Below are 22,459 nucleotides of genomic sequence, written 5' to 3'. Positions count from 1 at the left end.
GCAGTAAATCTCTGGGTCCTTATGGGCCTCACACAAATGAAAAAAGAATAGTTTTCTAAAATATGCAGTTCATTATGAAAACCACGTGCTTGCTAAAGCTTTTTTGTTGTCTTTACCCTAACATATTTTATTATTCATAAAATTTGGGTATGAAAAGTAACCAGGTATGAGATGACTGTTTTAATGTTTAAAACAAAAAACAACAAAAATGCTTTAGCCTTAAAATCACAGCAGAAAATAGTTGTACTGCACAAATCTGTTCTTTAAAAAAGGAAACCCATTCTATAAATAGTTCTCTTAGCAAGCTATGCCTAAAATAGGACTAACTCTATCCAGTCTCCCAATTACATAATACAGTATATTAAAATAAGTCCCCCTTAATGTTACATTGCTCAGGGTTTGGAGTCCAGGAACAACCTTGCAATAGGGACAGAGTGACCTTTTAAAAAGAAAAATGAAATGAAATACACTTTCATTTTCCAGAAATATGCATGAAAGTAAAAATTTGACAGCATGGAAGAACATAAGCAAATATATCTTTTTATTTGAAGATAAAAAGAAGCAGGGGCTAGATAGGGAAAGGAGAAAACCTGTGAAAAAAACGGATGATGCAGTTTTTACGAATAAGCAGCTTAATGTATCTTGGCACCCACAGTAAGCCTTGTAGGAGCTCAAAGTGCCTCAGGCAATCTGTGAGCAGAATAGCAATTTTATTACTTTGTCATTAAACCAATTTCACAGCAGTATTGTTTGTTAATGAGCAGCGGCAAACGAGCGAAGATGTCACACACTGGAATAGCAGTGAGATTTGTGACCCAAGCTCAGAGCACTAAGATGGAAAGACCATGGCTATAAAAAAGGAAATACTTTGGGATGAAATGCAAAGTCTATACAGCAGAGCTTGTGTTTATGAGCTACCATTTTGCTAAGAGCTGTGAGAGAAATAAAGGTCTGGAAATATGCAGTTAAAACAGGGCCTATAAAATTAAAACCAAATTAAAGTATAGCAGAGGATTACTGCACAGGCTGTACTCTACAAAATATATTTTAAGTGATGAGGTGAAATCTAAATCAGTTTTGTTTGAATTTAGTTGGTATTTATAAAATTCAATATAGCAATGACAAATTCAAAACCAAAGCAGCAGCCTCGGAGTCCTGTGGTCTCTAATCTATAATCTTGGATCACTTTGAAGAAATTCAACTTACCGGTACTTAATTAGCAACTTGCCCTCTCTCTATGAGCAAAGATAATATGTAGGTTTGTACAGGAATATAAATACTGAACAGACATAATCAGTCTGCTAGCACACATGCGCGCATACACGCGCGCGCGCACCCTGATTCTGTACTAAACAGTGAATCAGAATCACCTAGCAAAGATAGATTACATGAAGCTGAACTGCATCATTTGATGGGACTTTTTTTTTTTTTTTTTTTTTTTTTTTTGAGCCAGGGCTGATCTTACAAAGAGATTGGGAGACAGCCTTGAGGGATACAAGAAACAGTGCCAAGCAGGCACATTACTGAATCCCTGCAAGGCATCCCGAGGTGAGTTTGCTGCCTGAGCTGTCTTTCCATGTTTATACATAGGGAAAACTAGTTCAAGCAATGCAGTAAGTAGATCAGCATAACTGACTTAAAGGAAGAGGGGAAATTTAGCCCACCATTTTGCTCCATTGCACTAGAGATGGGGAAATAGTTTTGCTGTCAGGACTTGCTTCTGAGCCACCTCCTTTCTTTCCTGTAATAAAGCCCCACCCCATTTGTTTCTCTTACAATCACATTATTTAGCATAATTATCCTCTTAAAAATATCTAGATCACTATAAATGCTTCCGTTCTTTTGGCTGTTTGCAACCCCACCCATGAGGATATCGGCAGCGTGACTATGTACGTTTGTGAAATGCTGTAAGGTCTACAGTAGAAGAATACATTTAGCATATTTTGTGTGTGTGTGTGTGTGTGTGTGTGTGTGTCTGTGTGTGTGCGCGCGCGCATGTGTCTCACTCCCAGTTTCTCACTGTGTGTGTGTGTGTAGTCGATTTGAACAATGTATTTCACTTCAGTTCACAGGCACGCTGACCTCCCTATCCAGCGATTCATATTTTTAGATGCGTGCTTTCATATCTTGGTAACTCGTGCATGTTTTCTGCTATTTAACTAGCAGGGTAAAGGGGACGCTGCAGGAAATGCTCATTGTTGAGCAGTAGGCGGTGCTCACAGTTCTGGGAGCTCAGCTTAAGACTGTTTTCTGCCTGACAGGGCAAGACCCCTAGACAAATCACTGGCTGGGTCTATGGTAGTTGGCAGCCGTTCAAAACTGGTTCTCTGCCAGCAGTATTACTAGATAGCCAGACAGATCAATTCACTTTTACATTCACGCCATTATTTATAGCACACTGTATATCTGCTCTTGCTTATGAACTAATGATTAGCAAATACAGTACACATAAAACATAAGCATTTGTTCTGTGGAAGGCTTTCTGTTGCTGATATTGCAGATAGTTTCACAGGTCACAGAGCCTTAAAAAGGATTTAAAGGGCATGTCTTGTGTAACATTTGTTCCTTTGAAAATGATGCTCCCTTCCTATTTTTGTGTAATTGAAGAGGATAGAAAGGTTTACTTGCTGCTTATGTTTCATTGAATTCTTGCATTTCCCCCTTCTCCCACAGACTTCTAAGCAAAACACGTAGGAAGAGAGGATTCTACAGTATTATCTGCTATTTGAGAGCCATAATTCTATGTATCGTTTAGGCTTTTCTTTTCAAAAAGATGTCAGAGTGGTAAAAACAAAAAACAAAACCCATTAACCCTGCCTATCTTTTAGAAGAAGTCAGAGCGAAGAAGTCAGTCCAACCCAAATTTTGCAAACTGTAAAGAAAGCCAGACTGATTGAAAGTTTGTGTGAGGAGAACATTTTTGTACCATACCTTTACCAGACTCTTGTGGCTGGTAAAATTCTAGTTACAGTGTTAACTGTTTGAGCTACCTACATTTCTGAGCTAGGATAGGAAAGGTCAGCCCAAACTTAAGACCTCAGTTCCAAAACAACATAGTTTTAGTGAATTTTCAAAATCCAGATATGATCCAGACTTACTGGCCCTGGTGTAAACACAGCAAAGTAAGTGGCTCTGCACAATTTAAACATCTTTAGCTGATCAGTGCTACTGGTCTCACAACAAGTTGCTGTGAGGTGTCAGTGCTTATGCTTATATTGAACCTCTTTTCCCTGGAGGGCTGACAGTAAGGTGGCAAATGCACTTTCACATCTTCCCTGAAATGAATTGAAGTCCAAGCCTACCACGGCATTTGAGTTTTGCATTTCAAAACCTACTCACATTGGACTGCCTGAATTCAAGGTGTGTTCCTAGCTTGAGAAATGAGATATGAAAAAGAAATCTGACAACTTGTTCTCCTAAACTGTTAGATAACTCGTATATTTGGGGGTAGGAAGCACTAATGTAAATATATTCTTAGGATATGTTCCCCTTTCCATTTGGCAGCAACAAGCCCACCAAACAGCCTTCCTTGTAGCCCCGACTGCCTTACTGCCACTCAAGTGCTCAAACTGAAGTACTCTGGATGTATAGTGCTGTGATAGGAACTTTCTAAGGCCCTGACACAAGTTATCAAACAGTGAAAATCAACATTATAATAATAACCAGCATAACTGAGATAAACTGATTTACATCAAGTGAGAATCTGGCCAATGGAAAGATAAAGAGAGAATTAGCTTTTCCTACCATTTAGCATCAGAAATAAGCGAAAGATAAAGACCAGAAGTGCTTGAAGAACATGAGATCCCTAAGAGGCATGTGCCCTGCTAAAATTTTTCTGCTCAGAAAGAAGCGACTAAAGCTGATTTGTAAATGTTCTGCACCTAGTGTGATCACTTCCCCACTCAGTGCACAAAAAAACGACAAAAGCTATTAAACAAAGAGTATACCAAGGGTGTTTTACACTCTCTTTGCATAAATTGTCATTTGTGCCCAAGATGCTGGCCAGTGAAGAATCAGGAATACTGGCTTGGCAAACATTCTCCCAAGTTTGAATTTTCAAAGAGGCAGTCTTGTCTGCTGACGAGTATACAAAGCTGAATAATCCAGAAGGGAAGCACTTTCCTCAGCGAACCGAAGACTCAGCTCCCTTACTTTTCTTTCTTTTTAGAGGATAAAATTGGATGGTGAACTCATTAGTTAGATGTTCCCAATGATAAAAGAGCAATTTCCAGGTGGAACTGAGCACTGGGAGAAACTGGACGATTTAGATTATGCTTTGATGTGCTTTTATTCTCATATACTTAAAACAAAGTCGTAAGAGACTGATGTTAACCTTTTGCTGAGCATGGGTTAATTTAAAGATGGCGGAGACAAGAAAATTCTGTGTTTTATCTTAAAAGCTATAAATGGAAGCAGAAAGGCTTTACAAAATTTAGGTCATCATAGAATGTCATTTATATAGAATTAGGAAAATTATAGTATAGAATGCGTGTGGCACCTTAACTAGATTGCAATTGTTCTTTGTTTTCTACTGGAATATATCATTTCTTCCTTTTCTTCTGTTTTCTTTATCCAGTTCAATGACTGATGTAATTCACAGTCTATACAGATTTTTTCAAGTCATACTTCTATATTGCACTTGCATTGTAGGAAAGTCGTCTTGGCCAAGTCAGACCTCATCAAGGCAAACCTTATTAAAAATTCATTTTCATTGTGGTTCTCAAAAGGTTGTATTTTGAAGGGTTTCTTTTTATACACCCTCTTATGAAAAAACAGAAAATATGCTATATTTCACTTGATATTTTTCAATGTAAATCAAGCCCAAAGAAAAGTTTCTACAGGTTTTTACATTGCCTGGCCTTGTTCATTTGTGAGCCCTTAATAAAGACTCTATTTTCTCTCCATAGGAAGAATGTGCCATTTTACATGTAACAAACTGTTTTTTTAAAAAAAACCACTACATTTAAAAAATGGTATGTATTTTATGTTGATGAGTACAGTGTTCTGTAAACCAGCCATGAAGTGCTTTGTAAGGCACTAGGAATATTTCTGTTTTATATATGCAAAAAGAAATCAGGATTTTTCTGTTAACTTCACAACCATATAGAATTTCCTTCACACTGCACACACACAAAGGACAAAATAGTTTGGATCATTAAAAAAAATAAATGAAATGACTCTTGGCTGACTTGTTCAGGAACAAACATTCTCAAAGCTCATTCTTCAGATGAGACTCCATTACACTGTTATAGCACCTGCCTAAGTATGTGAGTAGTCTCATTGATATTAATGAAGTTATCTATGTGCTTATAGACAGACACATGCTTAAGTAAACTGCTAAATCAGGGAGAGCAAGTCCCAACAGTCTTTGGCACATCTAAGTTCTGGAGAGCCCTGTTTGCATAAAAGCACTTCTGAGGAGGAGCTTTATTCCTCAGCCACATGACTTAGTGCTTATTTTTATGTATAAAAACTTTCATTTCAAATGTTAAATTTTGTTTCTCTCTAAAAAGAAGAGACAAATGCAGAAGCAGCGCTGCAGTTTGAGCTTCAGTTTGGCTATGATATTTCTTTCAGTTCTGAAATAAGATACATGGTGATGCAAAATTAAAGATCAGTCCAGAATCGCTTTACGAACCTGGGCTGGGGTTTATTTTTTTCTGCTGGAACCTAGGATTAGATTAGCTTTATGTGGTTATGTCCACTGCAAATATTTCCTACAACTTTACTCAGAAACTTTTGGTTTCCTTTCTTCTGACAAGTGGTCCAGAATGCCTAATTATTAGAAGTATTGTTCATAATACAGTAGCTCGTAGATGCTCCAGCAGAGATGCAAAGCTCTCTGTGCACTGCATACACATACATGTGTAATAAGGAACGGTGGGTCTATTTCAAATGGCCCTCACATGCTTTGCTATATACCACAAAGCACATGTCTGTTTTCGGTCCATGGATAGCTTTGGAAATCTGGCCCCTAAATTATTCAATCACTTGAGAAGATTGTAACAGGCTGCATAGCCTTTCTAGCAATAAGAATTAGCAGTGAAGTAAGCAAGTGGATTCACTGTGTGAACAGTGTGAAGGCTTTAACACTGAGGTGGAGCTGCATGCTTCCACAGAGGTGTTGAAACATTAAGTAATTAAGCACTGAGGTAATAAAGGTAAACTGCTGAAAACTGCAAAAGCCATTTGCTGGAATCTCATGCTAGTGTATTTTCCTGCTATATGACAATATATTATAAAGCAAGATAAAAATATATAAAAATAGCATTAAAATATGTTAGGCATAAAAACATAAAAATAACATAAAAACACGAAAAAAAAAACATTTTCTCCTAAATATAAAAGTGCTTTGCTGCTTCATTCTCTGACTTTCCTGGAATGTCACATCGGGGCATTATGTAGGTTATATAAGTGAGGAGGTGGTTAGGAGCTGGCAGGTTAGGATGACAGTTTCAAAGTGGTTTCATTCCTTTAACCTCTCCTTTACATACTCCATGTTCCTGTTTCAAAGCCCGCAGAAATGACATGGAGTTTCTCCATAGATGTCAATGAATTTTTAATCAGTCCTTAACTAGCAGTTGTAGTAAGTTATGGAAACAGCATTTGCAGGACAGTACCTAGAGATACTGCAGAGTTTCCAGAAAACTGGGAAGGAAAGAAACCCTCTTGCATAGGTGAGGGACTGTAGCCATCTCTGTTCATCCCCTCCTTTCTTCATGTGTCATGACATGAAGAGAACAGCAGATGACTGCAGATATGTGAAGATCCATAGAGGTGTTACAGCCCATCTATACTCTCACCAGCACGTGAAATTGCAGAGAAATATCTATAAGCTATACTACAAAACATGTACCTGATACAAGTATTTTATCTTGACTTCAGAGCACAGCTTTTATGATTGTATACTCCAGTAAATGTTGGGCATATGAATTATCACCAGTATATTTGCAACTTTACCATTTACTAATTTAAACAAACTGTGGTACAGTAGTAATGCAGGGTATACCGCCATGGGGACAATACAAAGGGAAATTATTCCTACAGCCTCTCTCCCAGCAATGCCGCTACCCATGTTTTCTTGATGCTTGGTCTCTAATAGTCTACTCTGCCCATGATTTTGCACAGCAATCTGGTTAACTGAGGGCTTATTTTCAAGGAATAGTCTTTTAAGGGGACACAAGCTACATGAAGCATGAGTTGTATCAGTGGAAACACAGAACTCTGCTTACATTGGGATGATCAGAAAACGGCACACAGATTCTTTTCTCCAGCCACTGCAAAACAAGCAGATGATATCAGTATCAAATAAATCAGAAGGTTCCTGTGATGGGCCTAGAACTGCATCCCTGGAAACTGCTGAATCCCACCACTGCAGCTCAGTCCCATCTCTAATTCTTTTGTTGGCCCTTGGAAGGTTGCTTCTTTCACTAGAAGCCAGGGTGAACTGGCTTTGCCATTCCCCTCCACATTGTTCACTTCACAGACAGCTGATGGGATGTGTTTTCCTATGAGCCACCTGTTACAAAGCATTTCAAGTGTATTTGCTTAATAGTAAACATATCTAAAAGAAAACCATTAAAACAGGCCTGTATTAAAAGTAAATAGGACTGAGGTGAACCAAAATGCCCAGAAGCTTATATATTTCCTCATGAGAATCAGATAAAAAATAGTTGCCCTGCCTTCTGCCACAGTCTTTGAATCTACATCAATGTTCTTCTCTTTGTTTTTTAAACCAGGCTTTAATAACTCCTGTTCAAACATGATAATGAAGCTATCCCATTGTTATTTGCTCCAGTTTAAATTCTGTTTCTTTGGCACAAGATATGGTTTTGCCCACAAATGTATTTTAAAAACAATCAAACACTCTATGTGCCCCACTTTGCTGTGCACAGTTCTGGAAGTATGATAAGCTCTTCCTTTACTTGTATGTTGTGCTGTCCTTTCTTTCCCACTTTCAGTAGTTGATTTTTCCTCTTCTTTCTGATTATTGGTTAGAATTTCTTCTTCTTGCTGTCTGCAAAGGTGAGAGACTTCTTCCTGGGATTCTTATTTCTCCATCTCTTTCCTCCCCATTATCTGAGGGAGGCCTTGACGGATGGACTCATGAGGACATGGTAGTTTTTCTGTCTACCACACTGATATACTGTTTATCTTATGGAAAAGGAAGTATTTCATATACCTAAACATTTGCAAATTCAGTCAGGAGTTCTAGTCCAGTTCATATCAGTATTTGCCAAAAGCTGATTACCAGTATTGGTTTTGTGGCTTGTGAGAAGTGAATAGGTGGATCTTGGAGTACACATCATAGGGTCAGCATTATTTGGCATACTCACAGGCAATCCCCAAAGACAGACCAATAACTGAATGGGTCTTGAAACTGAAAATGACTGGTTTTTTTCTTTGAGGAGTTCTAAGCAGATGAAATGAGAAGCACAGTATAAGGACAGCAGAACTTTTCTGTGGGTTTTTCAATAGCAGTAAATTCACACACATAGGAAAAGATAAAGATGATGAGAAAAAGAAGCAGAAAACAATAATCAATTAAACACTCAAAAATAAAGAAAAAAGAAAAGAAAAAACCTCATCCAATTCAAGTGGTGAGGTGAAGTGCTCTTTTATATTCCATTGCACGTCCTGCAGGAACAATAACATTCTTTTGAGAATCAAAACTGAAATCCAGGCATTTTTAGCTCACAGGAAAATATGTGTTTTGATTGAGCATTTATATGAGATTAGAATTCTTAAATATGGGGCTAATTATCCCACAAAAAATAATGTTAAAAAGACTTCTGAAAAGTTACATGTGAATAGCAGTTGCAGAACAAATTTTAAACCAGACTCTAGTAATTGTAACTAGTGTAATCAGGCCCTCAGCCATCATCAGAATTTCAATCAGAGGAAGGTAAATCCTGTGCAGTGTAAAGGATGGATATATTAGTATCTAAATATTTTTGTACTCTTCATTGTCAATTTACCTAAAACAATAGAAAATGTATCATCACAACATAAGGAAAATGAGAGGTGAGATAAAGAAGTAATAATTAATATCCTATTAATAGGAAACTGAGCTTCAGGTAGGGTTTGATTTTTAGTAGAACTGTAGGAATAGCATAGAGAATATTTCTGAGGCATAGCAAAAGCACAATTTCCTACTTTGCCCTTGCTCATTATAGTGATATGTATTCATTACTGAGCACTATCTGCTATATGTTGCTATCATTTCAGTGCTGGTTATTTCCTTGGCTTAAAGGAGGTGTGGGTGGGAAAGGAGTCAAGTCTAAACTCCACTCATTCCTGTTCTTTCTTTGCCTACTTGCTCCTGAAAGACCAAGTCTTATATCTTCATTTCTTTTCATAATCAGAGTCACCATCTACAATTAGTTGATTTATACATGTTAACAAAGAAAATATGTGGCAGATCCCGAAACCAAACACAAAGTTCTTGAATCTTAGCCCCCTACTTCAGTCAGTAGTCTGTCTTTCCTGTGTATTGCCATCAAAGAAGAGTGAAATAAGCACCCATCATTTTCTTTCCAAATTTACTGTGATGAGTCGGAATTTTTGTCCTCTGGGATTTTGTGCTGCGTGTTTTCACTATCCAGTTTACAAACTGACATTTTGGTAGCTGATGAGATGCCTGTTGGTAGGCTAACCCCTACTCTTGCAGAAGGATGAAGACGATGATCTATTAGGTCTTTCTTCTTTGTAACTACCACGATACTACAATGAGCAAATGTTCACTTCACACTTCTCTTCCTGATAATCTATTGGTATAGATCTGTGGTTTCACTTTAATGGCTGGTTCATTAGAGGGTATAAATGTGTACAGCATTTTTAGCTGTGGTTGAGGAAAGCAAGGAATGTCAAGGTTAAGGTTTATTATGATTGTCATGTTTGGGAGCAGAGAGCTATATACTATTTCTGCTCTGAGTCTCTGCACATAATTCCAATTGACACTGGAGTTACACATTTGCCTGAAACCTGTTACAGCCCTATGAGTACTCGCTGTTTCTATGGGAGATCACGACAGAATAGATTCAGTTATCTGAAACCTCTTTGAAACTTTCTGTGAAGCTGAGTTAAGGAAATGATGGCATAGTATCTAGGAATTTAAGAGGCAATAGATAATAGCCCTGTCCCCAAAACCACATGCACACAGACATTGCTTTAAGAATATTCAACAGTGTCATTTATTATGCAGAGGGCACTATACAGTTGCCCTCCCCTGACACTCACAATACAAGTGCTTCATGAGGGAATAAACCCCTAAAAGCTTGGTTGCAATTTACTTCTTTACTTCCTGCACATAGTGACAATGATAGCTGAATTGAAAAGCATTTTAAAATTCATAAATATATAAGTAGCCATTATCTAGTGGAAAACATATGTCTGATTATAGGGCCTGATCCACTCTTCAGTTTTAAACTAATGTAACTCCACTACAATCAATGAAGGTGCTGGTGTGAAAGTGAAGTAGTAGCGTAAGTCAGATCAGGTTTTTTGTACATACAAGGGTCACTTTGCTTAAAAAGGCAGCCAACATTACCATTGTGTGTTTATTTTGCATACCTTAATCCAAATGCACAGAAACAGGGGCACTCAGAATAAGTGGGTACTTTTAAAACTTACTTGTTTTGTGACTGACAAAAGGCTGACAATATTTGGATACTCATTTTACAGGAAGCAGGGGGGAGGAAACATGCGTTATGATTTTTCTTTCTTTTTGTGGAGTAGAAATTTGCTTTTAAAGTAACTAAATTTAGCTGCTCGGTAAGTTAGTAAGATAACAATTTCACCAGGAATTTGTTTTGATGGTTAAAACAAAACTCATGGATCAGTTAATGGAAAGTGAACAGGATGGTCTTTATATGTGCATAAATGTAAACAGATTAAGATCAGGAGATCATTAGATCAGTCTGAGCTATCTCGTCTTCAGATTCACCCACATCCTCTTTGCACTGAGCAGACTTGTGTTTGGCAGAAGTACATTTTTTAAAAAAGACATCCCGTCTCAATATTTCTGAAAAGTGTTGAGTTCTTAAAGTGTTAATCATTACACTGTGTATTAGTAAGGCACGTGTGGAAAGTAGAGTAAGTACTTCACAATGCTAAGGTTGTACAAAAACAGCAACAAACCCCCAAACTCCTGAGCAAACCTAACACCATAGCCTAGGGGATGAATATAACACAGCAATACGAGGCTCTGCTGTCGTTTGCACCCTTCTGATAGCTAAACCTTTTGTGGGGGGTCCACTGTGGAATTTCAAAGACAATAAGCAAACTTGCACCAGACAAATAAAGTTGCATTCCTTTACATTTTAGATGTGAGAGATAAATCAGATACGCTGCCGTTCAATCTTTTATCAAGGTGACACAACCCTCAAAAGCTTTGATGATGTCTATTGCAAACCTCATGAGGATTTGTGTAGGAAACTAAATCTGATCAGTTTGTTTGACTCACCTTTCTATCTACTTGCATTTAGAAAGGGTTTCTGTACATTCTCTTCCTCCTCTTTATTGTGTGGTTTGCTTTGTTTGCTTGAGTTTAAAACTGCCATTATGTGAAAGTGTTGCAAGTATAAATAATTTAGAAGATAACTCTGTGGGGATACTACTTCCCTGCTTTTTCTAATAGCAACTCATTATGGTTCTGAGAACCAGTATTCCATAGGAACGATTACACAACATCACCGTGTCATAGATATTGTGGATGTTGACAAGAAAATAATTTTGACACCTGTTTAATTAAGTATATTTTCCTTCTTTAAAAAGTCCTCTTTTGTTTTTAAGTGGCGTAACTACTTTAGATTCTCTAAAAATATCCACAGGTTTCTTGAACGGACAGATGGTCAGACAGACAGATACATCCATCTGGTTTTATGTATATTAAGTGTTTGGATTTAATACCTTTCCCCAATAAGAAGCCACAGTGATACAATTATCTAATGATGCCCAATTACTTCTAAGGGAAATCTAATCAGCTAATAGATGTTAATAAAGGCAAATGTACAAAGGTAATAAATGGGTCAAACTGACAAAGAGTCCTACTCTGTTCACTCTTGTTTAAGGGAAAGGAAAAGCTTTCAATGGGGCTTCACTTACTTTTACCCCATCATTTTATAAATTGCTTTGCCAACCCTTCATAGCAAATAGTAATTTTAAGCAGGCCAGCACCAAGCTCAAGTTGTATGCACTTGGTCGTAATGATAGTGTAGCTGCTCTTTCAGGAGTCAGTAAGTCCAACAGTCGAGTCCTTCTCTCTGTTTTTTTTTTTTTAATACATTTTTTATTTAGTCCCCAGTGAATGAATGGGTGCTGTCAGTCTGAATGACGGTGTTGCTCAGAGAAATCAAGCTCTTTATTGTGCTAACCTCAACCTGGAGTCTTTTGGAGAGTTGTAGGGCAGGCAGGTACTGTTTAAAACAGTCATAAGTAAAAGCCCACTCTGCACTCTGCCCGCTGCAAACAACAGTTAAGATTAAACAACTGATGTGATGACACCCTCTCACAATTATACTATTTCGAGACTTGGATCTTTGGACTATATTACGAAGAACAATACTGATTATAGATTATAATAAACTGCTCAAAGCTACTAAGTTTTTAGTAAACATTACAGGGCTTTATCGGGACCATATCTGCATTTTCTATTCCAAAATGTAGCTATGTCGTGGTGACTTTGAGAGCAACTTATTTAGATATTAAAGGATGTGTAGTACACTCAAACAAAAGAGAACTCAAGAAAGGGAGGGGGCAGTATATTTATCATGTTAAAATACTGTGAAAAGCTTCACATTAATAACTGTAAGAGATTTAAAAGTACTGATAAGATGGAACAAGCCACAGCTGCAGCTATTGCAGAGATTGCTTGACTAACTAATGATCACAATAAATAGAGCATTGTCTAAAAAAAGTTCATGTTTTAGATCACTCCTTTTTAATCACTTTATATAGATGGGTTTATAACCTGGCAAACAAAACTGACAGAGAACCCCTTACAGCAACATTACTCTTTTGGACACCCTTAAATATGAGTCTTACTCCTCTGTACTTCTCTAGGGCTCCTCACGTTTGCTCTCACTGCCCAAAATCCACATACAATTCCTAACGTGGCTCTTTCTCTCAGATCTCCAGTGTCTGCCTCTCTTCCTACTCCCACTTCAACAGTATTAATCATGTATGTCACATATGCTTGTGCCTTCATCTCTTCTCACCTTGACTATTGTAGTCCCCTTCCCTCGGGACTCTAAGTCCCAGTTCTTCATGCCCCCTAATGTGCCAAATGCTGATGATTCCTTCTCACACATACATCAAAATCACCTCCTACTTCAGGCACTTCAGCAGCCTTCTACCATCCTTTTCTGGATCAATTTCAAAAAATTTTTTTAAAACGATGTCAAAACCTACTTCAACATAGATGTTTCTTTTTTTGTGTTCTCCTCTCTGCTCTCTGTTCATCTAAAACTGCCCTCCCCTCTGTTCTGCAATCTCAGTTGAAAAATCCTTTCTCTCTACCATATCTCCCTTCTAAAGAGCCTTTCTACGTCACTGGCTATCCATATATTTTTTCCTTTGCCTGTATGTACCTCTTGATTTCTCGCCATGGAAACTAGTTTGGGACTGAGTTCATGAAAAAGATTAATATTATATGGCACGCTTAAGTAGTTATTATAGAACTGTGCTATATTGGAAAACTAGTCCATGATCTTGGTAGCACTCGGGATGATTTCTTTTCTTAGTCTGGATGCAGAACATGTTCACAAGAAGTTTCACTCACCAATTTTTTTACTTGAATTTAATACACCTGAAAATGAAGTGTAGCCACCAGTCTTAGCAGTGGCACATCTTGGCATCAGATTTGCCCCAGCAATGAGGGAACTGTGAGATTTGTGTTGGAAATTAGGATGCAAAATTTGACATGACGTTTTTGTATTTGTTGTTCCACAGACCCAAGTTTCTTCCACCACAGGAAGGCAAGGTCTCCTAGATAAATGAATTCTTTGACTCTGAAAACATGTATCAGGCTGCAAAAATTAGGCAGCTCTTTTATATGGACCACTCATCTCAGCAGAATTGTCTGGTGATTAAGGGACATATATAACATAGACTCAGATTCTTCAAATCAGACTTCTGTCAAAACGCCATTTAGACTGCTAATTTTTTCTTGGGCTATAGACCACTGTATTTGTTTGTACATATTTCACTCAATCACAGAGCTAATGCATTTCCTGAAATGTCTCTGAGAACTCAGGTGAGACACCACAGGCTATGCTGTTTTAGGCTAGAATTTACTGGGATTAAAGCAGATGTGGCATTACCAGGGTCTGCTAAGACTTATGTGATTTATAAAGATATAAAATATATCTTTTATGATTATGATGATGCTAAAAATTTTGTGGATGATAATATAGTCACATTGGAAAGACTGGATATAACAAGTGGGGAAGAATCAAGAAAAGGAAATGGAAACTAACTCCCCTTTACTAGTTCATCTGGCTTTTAGGAGACAAAGTCTTTTGATGCTTTGGTCAATGGATGTTTGCATTTTTTGCTTTTATTATTCTTTTTTAAACTTTGTCATGCTGAAAGGTTACAGGTATAATGGTATACTTGATCTCTAAAATAGTTACATATTACAGGAATTTTTACTATCAGATCAAAAGTGTGTACTGTTCTTACAAATGTACACATGCTATTGATAATTTTCATTACTCAGAGGGAAAAACAAAAATTAACTTTTCCTTTTCTGACTGCTGATTTATCTTTCTGTGTTTTCCTCAGTTTGGACCCTAAATTAGAATGAAAACATTGTTCTTATTTTTATTTGTAGTGAATTGCTCATGAAATTTATTTTTAAATTCTTATGTACACAAGCATATTGCTCAACTATTTAGCTTGAAGATACTGCATGCCCATTTGGAGCATTTTTCCCTCACTTCACAGACTTTTTGTTTTACAATATGTTTCTACTGAACTTAAATTTTTTTGTTTCTTTCAAAGTTTGGTTAAAGGTATTCTAAAACTTGGATTGAATTTCTTGTGAAAGTATTATTATTATATTGGCTTATGAACAAATTAAGTTAAGAGATGAAAGATCCGTGTAACAGATACAAAATATTTCCTCATGAATATGTCTGTTAGATATGTGTATCATTTCAGCTGTACACCTGTACTGAGCAAAAAATCTGCAATCTTTATTTTAACCTAAATTTATCTTTAGCCATCACTGAATTTTCCAACATCCCGACCTTGCTGCTGCCCAGCCCTGAGGTGCCGAAAAACTTTTGGCCCGTATATACTTGTTTCTGTTGTTGAGCAAAACTGCTTAGAACGTGATATAATTGAGAAAATTGGAACTATAACCCTAGCAGTATCAGAAAGCAAGATATTGCCCTGCCCATGGTTATTTTATATAGATGGGACCCCAAGGACAGAGGAGCTGGAACTCATACAAATATGGTGATAAACATACAGTAACATGTTCCAGAGTGACACACAACCTTCAACACAAAATTAGCCTTGCCTCAGTGTATCTCTCTAGGGGCCAGCAAAATCTTGCCATACCTCAGCTGTATCAAGCTTTACACAAAAGAGGCAAATGGGGTAGAGGGAGTGTTACACTCATGGCTCATTGGCTAGAAGATTCACTTGTTAAATAGGATATATGTTTGCAGGTCTTCTCTTGGCTTTGATTTGAATCAATGTTGTAAGTGTTCCAAGTGAGTTGAATTTCCCAATCAATCGGCTATTGAATATAATGCTCCATTTTTACTCTTCTTCGCTGCTATGCCTTTCTTGTTCTTCTGACTGCCAAGTCTGTTATGTATGTAACGACTAGCCATTAGAGCAGAATTAAGTAAGAACAAGGGCTTGACTGTACAGCCTATCGGTTAGGGCTCCAACTTAAGATGTATGAGAGTTAAGTTCTGGTTAATTACAATGACTGTATAATTACTTACGTAAGGTGGAACATCTTCAGAATGAGAACTGAAAGAGCTTTGCTTACTGTACTGAATACCCTAGTGATTCAGATATCCTTTTAGGATGTGGGCCTTACCTATGCTCAAGCCTTTTCCAAATCAAGCAGTATAGGCAGGCAAAACTTGATCTCCTTCTTTCCAGATAAATATTCAAATAATTATGGTGTTGGCTATAGAGGAAAGAAGAGACCTGTCCTAGATGTTTCTCATTAAAGGATCCATAAGAATGGACATAAATGTCTTCCTCTAACTCAGAGACAGAGCTTGGTTATGGCATGAAGTAACTAGCTGTTATGATACACATATATGCAGCACCGAAAATGTTAATGTGAGTGGATGTTAAAAAGTTGAAATCTGCCTGCCTAACAAATTTAGGCACTTTCAGTGTGAAGCAAAAGGGTTATTTTAACAAAAGGTAGTTAGGTATCTAAGCCCATCTTCCAGTGATTCCTAGAACGTCTAACTAGAGGCAGTTTCCTCAGTAGCAGATCACCTACAAATTAGACACCAAAGTGTCCAGGGTCCTTTTACTAATATTGCCTTCTAAATCTGAATTTCAGTGAATATTAAGAATGGCTTTACAGGTCTTATGATGATTTTGGTAATAGGACTAGGTCTTTTTGAAAATTTTCCTTATGCGTCCAAGTGTTTTACTAGATCAGTCTAAAGCAATCAGCACATTGGTGGATTCAGCCCTGCAGTTACCAGTTTTATGGGCTCAAATGCAGGTTTCTACACAAATTTTTAGATGCTTTCACCCCTACGCAGTGCAAGAACAATTAGTGAAGTCCTACTGAAAATTAAGACTCAACAGTGTACCAGTCAGAACAGAGTTAATATTGAAATCCGTCAGCAACCAGTTATTAAAATTATGTAAGATCACACACACAGTTTCCAAACTGCTCTCATACAGAAAGATAAATATTAGATAGGTTATATAGATTGGGTTTCATTTCGTAACAGACATCTCAGTTGTATGCAAACTATGGGATAGTAGAACACAATACAGAACTGGCCCGTTTTCATTGAAGAAATATGTGCTCAGTTTCAAGGTCCTTTTTGTGTGATTTAGTTTTCACATGAGATGTTTAAGTGCCAATGACTACATTAAGAAATATTTCTCTATCTGTCACTCCTTTAACAGAAAGGGGAAAAAAAAGAAAACATTAACAGTCTCCTCTTTAGCTAGGGAACCTGAATGTGGCTCCCACAATGCTCTGCTCTGCCCGTAAGCCAGCTCAGTACTGAAATCCATAGGAATCCACTCCTGCAAGTACTTCAGAAAGCACAAGCCTTCTTGGTTTCTGTCCTTAGCTTGTTCAGAAGAATGGAAACAGCAAAGAGAACAGAGAGCTGGTGCAACATTCATATGTATGTGCTCAATCATAGCATATCTGGCCATCTAAGACCCCTACGGAGCACCAGTGAGCTTTACTGCTGACTTGCCAGCTTTGCAGTTACCTCTGGTGAGCCAGCAAGGTGGACTGGGGAGCAAGGGCTGAGTGCTAGGGGAGATGAAGCACTGGTCAGAAAGTATAGGAACCTTGGGTATCGAGTGGTAGGCAGTGCAGACTGAGCCACAGTGTTTTCTTAATTTTCCATTCCCTGATTTTAGCCCAGTTTGGCTTACAGTAACTAAGACAGGGCACATGAAACACATTCATATACTAACAAACTCTCCGTAACATTCTTAAAGCATTTTCCCCTGATTTCTATGGGATATAGAGAGCACATGGGATGAGACAGAGTAAAGGATTCATCAGCATGACACTGGGAAGATGTGTATAATTACCTCTTGGTTTTAGCACACTTAAATAATACAGCTGTCCCATACTTATGCTGATACTTCAGTCATAGCATGACATGGCATGCATGGCAGTCTCACCTGTGTCTGCAGTGTTGATACATCTTTAGCTACTAAACTGTCAGACCCTTTGGTTTGATAAAGTCTTGCCACCAGTATTGGAATAATCAGAGGGGAAAAATGAACATGATTCTGTATCTACAGAGAGAAAGATTAACAAGAGCTGAATCTGCAATAACAAAACAGTGCAAAGAGCAAAACACAAGGGATCACCACATAGGTACAACTTACTGAGAGGTGATTAGGTGTATCTGTGTAAGTGCTATAACATAGGGGTGTGTGTATGTATTTATATACAGTGTATTATTTATGCCCATTATTTCTAATTGCCTAACTAGTTCTCTTTCCTCTCACGTATACTTTAGCACTCACCAACCAGAGCAAGATGTCTACAGCTAAATATCTGCCAATTATTATGGACTTTTGCTTAATATTCTATTGTTCCACTGACAGCACAGTTTTTAATATATCATTTTATACTGTCCTGTACATCATCATTTTCTGCCTCCCTTAGGGCCTTGGCTGTAATAGTTCTTATTTATTTCCACAAGCTAACATATATGCAAAATATCCTGTACTCATGATATTGCCCCCGCCACCCTTACCTCTTCCCATCTTTGTTTTTGTAAGCCTTTTTCTCTGTTTTTAAAGTTGCAGCATAAAGAAGTGTGAACACAGCATGTGTGTAGCCACATACCAGGGTCAAATACTCAGCTTGCTGCATGCTTCCCTTCCCCATCTGTAAACACACAAGATTTTGCTCTCCAGCTCAGCAGTGTTGTACCGCAGCCGTTTCTTGTGGCCTGTAGGTTTGTTTTGGGCTTTTTTGGTTAATGAACTTGAAAACAGTCAGAAAGGAAATAAAGAGGCAGAGAAAACTCCCTGATTATTTCTATGGGAGAGGCAGGAATTTAACACCCAGCACAGTGTACTGATCACCTCATAGAATCTGCTGAGCTCAACAGCTTTCACTTCTAAAAGAACTGAACAGAACATGTACTCTGGGCTCGCACTGTCACAGTCTGGTTAGTTGCATCGAATCCTATTGCTTACTGAATACTTTCTCCAAAATGTTTTTTGGGTAGAATCTGTAACGGAATAAGCTGGAGGTGGCTACGATTGCATCACTGTCTCTGAAACAGAAGCAGCATGTTTAGAATCAGTAGTTCTCAGACTTTCCGTAGTGTATTTCTATAAATTTATTTTGGCTGTTTTTTCTTAGAAGTAGGCTGTTCAGGTCCAATTTCCTGAGGTCCACTGGTTGACAGAGAGAAAATTCATATTTCCTAGCCTAATACTTTTTTCCTTCAGATTTTAGTAACAATGAAAAAGTGTACAAGCTTCATGGTCAAGACAAGACAGTGGGTACAAAAAATTGTTATCTTAAGGCAAAATTTGCTGTCAGAAAAAATGGAACATTCCTTCTGAACTCACAAACTGGTAGTGCATGTGCAGGTTGGTTGTAGATGGTTGCTACAATAAGGCTTCTTTCATACAGGTGTGTTTATGCCCCAGGCTTGCTGGCCACAGTCCATTCCATTTACAGAAGCTGAATTAAACAATAACTACCGCATTGCAAAAAGAAGAAGGAAAAAAAAAAAGGTGAGCGTCAAAGGAGATGCCTGAGAGCTTTGTTAGGGCCAAGAAAAACCCTGTTGCAGTTGTCAGAGCTTGTTGATGTTGCAGAGAACGGCACTTTTTTTTTTTTTCTGCTGGATTTTGTGGTTCTGCCTTAGGAAAGAAAGTAAAATAGAACGGAAGAACAAAGTCCTACTCTATAAATCAGCAGCTGCTCCTTGCCAGATCAAAGGAGTGACATTTTTGCTCCTGGACTACTTGTCCACTTTAGGTGCTTGACAGACAGCTAACAGCTGGCCTGTTACACAGCATAGGAGAGTTGGGCTACATCTTTTTCAGAGTAGATGACAAGCTAATCAGTGATATCCATAGCACAGGACATGTGAGTGCACCTTGATCTCTTCAGACATATCCAGTACATAATTGCTAAACACCTTTATGCATTTTTGGCAAGTTGCTACTTAGGTAGTTTCCACTGAAAAGTAAGGAGGAGAATTAATACCTTAATCTAATTTGATCAGGGGAGCTAAACAGATGTTAAATTTGTTGACAACTCTCCTTTTCAGGTCAATTTAGAATGGGCTAAAAAATGTCACCATGAAACAGTTAAAAATCTGCGTAAGTCACTTTAATGTGGCATTATTAAACTTTACTTTCTTTTGAAAAAGTTACCTAAAATTAGGCTTCTCAAGTCCTACGTCAGAAGCTGGATAAGCTGATTGTGTTTTCAAAACTGCAGGATCCTCATTAGTTCTGAAAGTCTTGTCCTCTGATAAATTATATGATAAATTAACACATCTTTAAGTTCATGAGTAACTTAAGATTTTATAGGAGGTCTGGTATCTGCCTTTAACATGGATGTCTGAGTGCCAGCAAATCAAAGTGCATGCCAAATTAGCTAAAACTGCATTTAGCATCTCCGCAAGATATATGTATACAAACCTGGAATTTTAATGTCAGTAGTAAAAATCTCCAAGTAATTCAGTTTCTAGTTGATTCCCATTTGCAATAAATCAAGTACAGCATGAGGTTATATACTACAACTTATGTCTATTGACTTTGCATTTTTTATCTTTAAGATATGAATAGCTAAGGAAGTATGTCTGTTTGTCTCCTCCCTTCTTTCAAGAATCTTTAAAAGATCATTTTTACGGTGCATGATAAATAACTGCGTATGAATGGCATTCTTAAAGAGTAACAGGCATTGCTTAAGAAATCATGACCTGCTGGGATGTTTTGTTATGTGGCTTCAGGTGTGATTACATTCACTGAATAGTGTTTATTATCAGCTGGAATTCCAAGGGGAATAAAGAATGATACTTTTCCACCAAAGTTAAGGGGTTTTGAAAGCTTGTAAAGAAATCTGTGCCTATCCTTTTGTGTGTGTGCGTGCCTGTAGCAGGAATCCCTCATTAAGCTTCATGCTAACAGATTTATTCTTGCAACTGGCTCTCACTCCCCGCGGGTTTCATGGTGTATTTGCCGCCCAAGGCAGCGCGAGCCCCTATACGTTTCCACCATGTAAAAAACCCAGCTCGGTCATAGAACTAACTCCCGTTTTGGGTACAAAACCCGAGGCAGAAGCAGGGGGACACCCAGAGAAAACCACCACATCCCTGAGGTGCGCACACCCATCCCGGGGGAACCACTGCTCTCAGGCAGCCAGAGAAGGGCCTGTCACTGCTGCCGCCCCAGGCTGCCCCAAACCGCCCCAGACCGCCCCAGGCTGCCCCGCTGGCACCTGCCCATGCCCCGCCCCCCGGGAGCATGCCCCACCCTGCCCATTGGGCACCTGCCCAGGCCCCGCCCCTGCCGGGCCCAGGCCCCGCCCCCAGCACCCCGGAAGCAGTGCTGCGCCTCCACTTCCTGGCCCAGCGCTGCAGCAATGGCGGGAGGGCTTCCCCTGGGCCGGTGGCGGCAGGCCCGTGGGTCAGGCTGGCTTGCAGCTGGGAGTAGTGTCTGCTCTTTTACCGAGATTGATAAATACTGACCCCGAGCACAAACGGGCACTGCGTATGGCGCTGGTGGCTCTGAGGCGATGGCAGAGGGGGCAGTAGCCTGCAGGCCGCGAGGGACGCAGGAGGGCCATGGCCTCCCAGCATCGGAAAGCAGTCAGGAGAGGTGGCAGCAAGGGACGTGAAAATCCCCAGCAAGTCCTGTCATCTCTCAGGACTCACTCCTCCGTCTGTCTTCTGTTTTATGAAAAAGGTTGCGTTGTCTTGCCACCAGACCCCAAGGCAAGATACCAATATGGTCCATGTGTACAAACACCTGACGCAGGGAATAAACAAGTGTAACTCCACGTCGTTTGCAGTTTCAGCGTACGTGCTACCCTGTGAAACACATCAGATTCTTGGCAGAAGCCAAATCATTTTCCTGTGCTTTAAAAAGGTAACCTGGTAACGAAGAGTTACATGTTTAAAGATACGTATTTTCTCGAAGGTGAACAGATGACAGCATTGCCAATTCTCATGATTTTATCACAAGGCTCAAGTTATTTCATGTTTAACTTAAAGTCCCAGCTCCAGGAGACAATGATTATGTGAAAATCTTTTCGAGTAACTTTCTAGATTTTGTGACTGAGGAGCTTAAAAAAATGTGACATTACAACTCAAAAACCCAGAAAATAAATAGAAAAATGCTATTTAAATTTCTGATTTTTTAAGATGGTTTCACGGTTACAGGATGGGCAGCTTCATGATTTTTGAGCAACTGGCAACTCCAAATGGCATAAGGTATCTTTAGAAGGGCCAACATAAACATACAAGATGTGGCAGAGATCTTCGGGACTGTTAGTACCTGCCTCAGGCTATTTTAGGCATCTAGTTTAGATGTGCTCTGAACATGGATGCTGACTTAGGTCCTTTGAATCACACCTATGAGATATGTGAGATATTTAAATTAGCTTAAGAAAGTCAGTTTAAACACCTCCAAAGCCCCCTCCTTTAACAAGGTTATCCAAATCTATGTAAAATTTTGTCAGGGAATAAACCTGCCTGTCCCTCCCTCTCCCTTTGAAAACCAATCATGTAAC

At 38.7% G+C, this 22,459-nt stretch overlaps 1 protein-coding gene and 1 long non-coding RNA gene across 9 annotated transcripts in view; both read left to right on the top strand.

Moving 5' to 3' along the window:
• MEIS2 (Meis homeobox 2) overlaps positions 1 to 22,459 on the top strand; it is a 172,349-nt gene that overhangs the window by 136,730 nt on the left and 13,160 nt on the right. The gene's annotated exons all lie outside the window — the stretch shown is intronic.
• LOC135328475 (uncharacterized) lies at positions 1,458 to 22,045 on the top strand. The gene is made up of 2 exons (XR_010389377.1): positions 1,458 to 1,548; positions 19,346 to 22,045. It is a non-coding gene; the product is annotated as an uncharacterized LOC135328475 (long non-coding RNA).

Source organism: Dromaius novaehollandiae, chromosome 5 (assembly GCF_036370855.1).
Source record: "Dromaius novaehollandiae isolate bDroNov1 chromosome 5, bDroNov1.hap1, whole genome shotgun sequence".
NCBI lineage: Eukaryota > Metazoa > Chordata > Aves > Casuariiformes > Dromaiidae > Dromaius > Dromaius novaehollandiae.
Note: the sequence above shows the minus strand (reverse complement) of the source record. Positions and strands in the feature narration are given on the sequence as shown.